The sequence below is a fragment of the Ictidomys tridecemlineatus genome, chromosome 15, assembly GCF_052094955.1.
Source record: "Ictidomys tridecemlineatus isolate mIctTri1 chromosome 15, mIctTri1.hap1, whole genome shotgun sequence".
NCBI classification, from domain to species: Eukaryota; Metazoa; Chordata; class Mammalia; order Rodentia; family Sciuridae; genus Ictidomys; species Ictidomys tridecemlineatus.
This window is the reverse complement of record NC_135491.1, coordinates 1,363,661-1,369,884: the sequence shown is the minus strand read 5'-3', so window position 1 is coordinate 1,369,884 and position 6,224 is coordinate 1,363,661. Positions and strand designations below refer to the sequence as shown.

The window sequence follows — 6,224 nt, the reverse complement described above, 5'->3', positions numbered from 1 at the left end:
AGCATGTTAGAATTTCGCTGGGCTTGCCCACACGCCGGGGCACACCTCTGATCCCACTGACTCTGGAAGCTGAGGCAGGAGTATCACAGGTACAAGGTCCTGCCTCAAATTAAAAAGGACTGGGGGTTGTGGCTCAGCGGTTAAGCACCCTTGGGTTCAATCCTCAGTGCGAGTGCGTGTGTGTGTGTGTGTGTGTGTGTGAATTCACATGGCCTAAAAGCAGGATGGACATAAAAGGAGATTCTGGGGGGAGCTGGGGCTGGAGCTCAGTGGTAAAGCGCTTGCCTTGCACGTGTGAGGCACTGGGTTCGAGCCTCAGCACCACACAAAAATAAAGCTACTGTGTTTTTATCTACAAGTACATAAATATTTTTTAAAACGATTTTGGGAATTTAAAGAGAGATCAGTTGAAATTATCCAATCTGAACCACATGAAAAAAGACTGGGAAATGGAAGTGCCTCAAGGAATGAACATTTAGAAACCAAAATAAAAAATACAATACCAGGTCCAATTGAAAGCAAAAAATAGACACCGGTATCACCTAAGTGTAAATCAAACAAAACGTGTATGCTGAGGACTAAAATGCTGACAAGTCAAGTAGATGGAAATACTTTGTAAATTGTCAGATTCAACATACTGACAAATATTTCCGCCCCCCCCCCAAAATTCAGGTTTAATGAAATTCCTTCCAGTAGGCAGGAAATAAGCAAGGACAACACGAAACTGAAACAGCCCAGTTCCACCTTCCCAACAGCAGCCCACACGTTCTAGACTTGGGCTGAAAGTGCACACAACCTTGGGTTGCTGCATCAGAAGTCTACACCCCGTTCCCTTCCTTCAGTATGCACTTAACTTGGCTGCAATTCTTTGGGGGATCTGGTTAGAAAGGTCAGTGGTGTTAAGGAAGGTATTCTTCAGGGGTACCAGGTGCTGGTCCCACACCCAGGTCTGAGAGCAGGGTGACAGGCAGTCTGGAGCCATCAGAGGTACCTGGTCTGAGGCCTCCTACCTGATGTGCTTTTAAACAAGGTGAAATATCAGCAGCAGCTACTGACTTCCTTGACAGACAGTTATTAGTAATCACAGCAAGTCACCTCTCCTACTAGCAGTCCAGACAAGCCAGTGAAGGTTTCCGGCGGCTCCCCAAGGGGAAGGCTGTGCATGCCTGTCTTAGGTGTATCACCAGCACCCGCAGCTCTTCCTCTGCGGTGGGTACAGCTTTGCTGTCCTTAAATCTTTGCTTATGTCTTATTTCCAACACTTCCTGCAATTTTTTCAGTGGCATAAGTCACAAACATACCCAGGGCTAAGTTGAGGTCCCATTGCCTCCTTGGACCCGTCCTCTAATAGGCTGATACAAAACCTTAGGGAAGGAGCCGGCACCATGGAACAGGCCTGCACTCCCAGCGACTCGGAGGCTGACACAGAATTGCAGGTTTGAGGCCAGCTTGGCCACCTCTGCAAGACTGTCGAAATAAAACTAAAAGGGGTAGCTAAGTGCTCAGAGGTAGAGTACTCCTGGGTTGAATCTCCAGTAGCAAAGGGCTGGGGGGGTGCTGGCTAGGGAAGATCAGAGCTCAGTGGTTCTGTGGTACAGCGTTCCTGGGGCCAGTCTCTGTTTAGTACTAAAACAAAACAGGAAGGAAGGGATAAGACTCCAAAGGTCTGGCAACACTTACATCAGAATGCAGGACATAGTCTCCAAAAAGATTTTTTATTTTTGGGGCGGGGTACCGGGGATTGAACCCAGGGGCACTCAACCACTGACCACATCCCTAGCCCTATTTTATATTTTATTTAGAGACAGGGTCTCACTGAGTTGCTCAGTGCTTCACTGTGGCTGAGACTGGCTTTGAACTAAAAATCCTCCTGTCTCAGCCTCTGGAGCCACAGGATTACATTCGTGTGCCTTGGCGCCTGGCTCCCAGCTCCAAGTAGGTTCAACAGCACTTGACCTCATAGGTTGGAACAGCTTTTAACTGGGCTGGACTTATTTACAAGTGTGCACCTCAGGAGGTGCACATGTGATCTGCTTATTGGTGCAGATGAATGTCCCTCTGTGGAGGCCCAGCCTATCCTAAGTGAAGTCCAGCGCTTGACCTTCCTGTACTCAGGAAGGGCCCGGAGAGCTTGGCATGCTGACCTTGCTCCTTTCTGCCAGGGTTCCTCTCGCTCTGTGGCCTCGCCCAGAGCCCACAGCCAGGCCCCTTTCTGTGAACCTTGGAGGTGGGGAACACCAGCACCTTCACAAAGCACAGAGCACTGGGAATGCTGGGGACAGGCATCACTTTGGGAAAAGGATTTCTAGTCTCTAATGCGAATGCAGCCCCAGGGAGTGGAACACCAGGTGGTCACCCGAGTGGGTGTTTGGGCAGCTCGCCTTGGCTGTTTCCGGGCTGTTAAGCTGTGTGTGTACATATGTGTCTGTGTCGCGTATGCCTGTTACACACGTCCCATGATGCAAAGCAGGAAGGCTCAGAGGCGGGCCTTTCACGCACTGACTAGACCATGAGGACCCGGACACTGATCTGATGGCACAGTTGACCCAGAGCTGAATGCATACCTCGAGGTGGGACCTGGCTGGACTGTGCCCTGGACAGCTCGCCCCTCCCTCCAGCCCCTCCCTCTCTGCCTCCCAGCTGCCCACCCTGGGGTTTCTGCCTTGGAGCCCGAGGACCGTGGACTGAGTCCTCCAGTTGTTAGTATCAGGTGTTCTGGCCACAGTGACAAAAAGTTACCATGAAATTCATCTGATATTTCATTTTTTCCCTTGGTTTGGTAACGGGATTTGGCTTAGCCTCATGAAAGAAGTGGAACCTTTCAATCTTTTTTCTATATTCTAAACAGCTTAGTGGTTCCCTAGAAGTTAGAATGTTGAACTCGGGTCTCAAAATAGGGCTGGACTACTCAGGTTCTGTGTTTCTCCAAACATTAGTGATGTTTAATTTTTGCCCTGACTACGTATACTCATGCGTAAGTTCCTCCCCCAGAATGCTGATTCTCTTGTTCCAGCCTACCCAGAGCTCTAGCCACTTACTAACACGAGTTCTGTGTGCGCTGGCACTCGTCCATCAGTAAGGGAACGCGGCCTGAGAGGAGCCACGAAGCCCGTGTTGTCATGGTGAATGGCAGAGCTGATACACATGCCAATCATCATCATCTGGAGACATCTAGACTTTCAAAATCGTGCCTACCCTCAGACCAGCCAACGCACCTGATCTCTTTTGACCTCTCGAGTTTCAAAATTGTCATGGTCACCTAGTGCTGACATTGCTTTCCAGAGTTTCCTGTTCGAAAATGATTTTCCTGAAGAACGCTGGTCAGCACGAGCAGCGTGGTGCATACCTGTAACTTTGTCACCTTGGCATTGTCAATAAAGGTGACTGTCTGTCACCTCCAGCACAGCCTGCTTCTGCAACACACTCAAACGGCTCAAGCTGATGCCCCAGCAGGAACTTCAGAGCAGTTCTGTCCGGCAGACACTTCCTTCAACTGGACCATCCAAGCATCTGCCGGAAAATGTGAAGCTCCCCTCTGGGATGACTGTGCAGGCCTGACCACTCACACAACTGGACCTAGGAACTCATGCCTGCCTGCTTTAACCCTCACAACCACGACTCCCACAGGATCCCTGTGGGGATAACCCTGGGCCCAGCAGGGGCACTGGCCCATGGGTCCCTGTCTCCTCAAGTTCTGTGACCCCAGGGCTGTGGCCTGCACGTGTGCTGTGTTCAAATACGTCTCCTAATCACTGGAGGGTGTTCTCCATCTTAAAGATTCTAAATTAAAAGCCAGTCCTGATGCCAAGCACTTCATGTACCACAACTTAGAATGCCATAGCAATGGGTTTTAAAGAGAGCAACATGGTGACGTTTACATTTACCTACAGCCTGGAGAATGGCCCGAGGGGACAACAGCAGCTGCAGATCTGTCCAGGCGAAGTCACTGGACTTCACCTAGGCCAGGCCAATGGAACCAGACGTGGATGATCCCAGATGCTCAGCAGATGGGTCTGCGGCCTCGACACTATGGGGAACATGGAGGAGCTGCATGCCCCAGAGGACAGCACAGCACCGCTCCGTCGGAGACGGCTCCCACTCCTTAGGTTCACCAGTGCCCCAGGGTGGATTCCTCCTCGCAGATGGAGGTGTCCAGTCTGGCTGAAGGTGCTCCTCGCTTCCTGCACTGCTTTCCCTCCAGGCTGAATTCTCTGAAGAACAGCTGAGGGCTTTGCCACAGGCACACCTTCAACGTTTCTTTCCAACATGACATCTGGTGACGGTCATCGGATGGCTTTGTTCTGAACGCCTTCCCACATTGAACACAGACCTTGTAGGGCCTTGGCGGTGTGAGGCCAGTGTACCTCTGGTGCTTGGTACAGGCTGGGCCATCACCAAAGGCCTTTCCACACTCAGTGCATCTACAGGGCTTCTCTCCAGTGTGAACCCCCTTATGCCTGATCAGGTGGGCAGTGCAGCTGAGGCTTTGCCACATTCCTGATATTCATAGGGCTTTTCTCCAGCATGAATTCTCAAATGAACAGCGAGATGTATGCTCTGCCTAAAGGCTTTCCCACATTTCTTTTTTTAAAAAAATATTTTTTAGTCTTAGGTGGACACAATATCTTTATTTTATTTTTTTTAACATGGTGCTGAGGATCGAACCCATTGCCTCACGCATGCCAAGCGAGCGCTCTACCACTTGAGCTATAGTCCAAGTCCACATTTCTTATATTCATGAGGTTTCTCTCCACAATGAACTCTCTGATGTCCAGTGAGTGCCATGCGATGGCTGAAGGCTTTCCCACAAACATCACATGCACAAGGCTTCTCTCCTGTGTGAATTCTCTGATATACAGTCAGTGATGAACCACTGCAAAAGGGTTTCCCACACACATTACATTTGTAGGGTTTCTCTCCAGTATGGATTCTCCTGTGCAGAGTAAGTCCTAGGTGAACACTGAAGGCTTTCCCACAGTCCATGCAATCAAAAGGCTTCTCTCCAGTATGGTAACGCCTAAAGTGCGGAGTAAGGGAAATGCTTACCTGAAGGTTTTCCCACACTCCATACAGTTGTAGGGTTGTTTGCCAGTGTGACATCTCTGATGTTGAGCAAAAGAGGAGCTATCTGTGAAGGCTTTTCCATATTCCTTACATGCGTAGAGCTTCTCTCCAGTGTGGATCCTGCGGTGCTGAGCCAGGTGTGACGGCTGCCTGGAGGCCTTCCTACATTCCTTAGCCTTGTACAGGTTTTCTCCAGTGTGAATCCTTTGATGTATAATAAGGTGAGCGTTCTGGCTGAAGGCCTTCCTACATTCCTTACATTCAAACAGTTTCCCCTGGGTGTGTGTTCTGTGATGCTGAGCAAGGTGGGGACTCTGCTTGAAGGCTTTCCACATTCTGCACATTCACAGGGTTTTCCACCAGTGTGAATTCTCTGATGAACAGTCACAGATGAACTATGAGTGAAAGTTTTCTCACATGATTACATTTAAAAATTTTCATTTCTGCATGAACATTCTTGTATTTTCATACCATGGAATGTTTGGAGGAGCTTTCTGTATCAGACTTATGATTATAAATGCTTTCTTCTCCATTGGGCAGGTGGCCACGATCCCCAGATCTGGTGAATCTGTAGCCTGGTTCTGCAGTGTGGGCTTCTTTATGAGGAGCTGATCCTTTCCTGCTAAATGTCTCTTGAGTCTGCCTCTCAACAAGGTCTTCACACTTCCAACCTTTTCAAAGTGCAGAGTGTGAAGTTCTCTCCACTAACACATCATCACACAAAGACTGTGTCAGAGACAGTCACTATGTCTCACATTCCACCTCTGAAAGATGGGCAAAACAAAGGTTTCCTTTATCACGGGCTATTAGCAACGGAAACACAGCGAGAAAGGTAATTCAAAATTATTTCATGAACACCCCCGCCCCCAAATCTATTAAATACCAGCATCTCAAGTGGAAAATATGCAAGGAGGTTCCAGAGAACAAGAGTAAATAAAAGGATACGGAAAAAAATGACTAAGACTTGAGACCTGAAATCCTGGAGGAGGAGTCTGCAGTGGCCCTGATGACACTCTATGCCTACATTGACCCAGGGGACTACAGAAAGCTCACTCTCTTCCACTTGCAATTGATTTTCATATATGCACTAGGTTTCTCTGTTGAAATATCAATATTGTCTTATTACTACTGCTGCTCAAGAGTCTCTAGAGAGGGGCTGG

General features: G+C 48.9%; 1 pseudogene; it reads right to left on the bottom strand.

Moving 5' to 3' along the window:
- Positions 1–4,108: 4,108 nt before the first annotated feature.
- Positions 4,109–5,844, bottom strand: LOC144371083 (uncharacterized; annotated as a pseudogene).
- Positions 5,845–6,224: the final 380 nt, after the last annotated feature.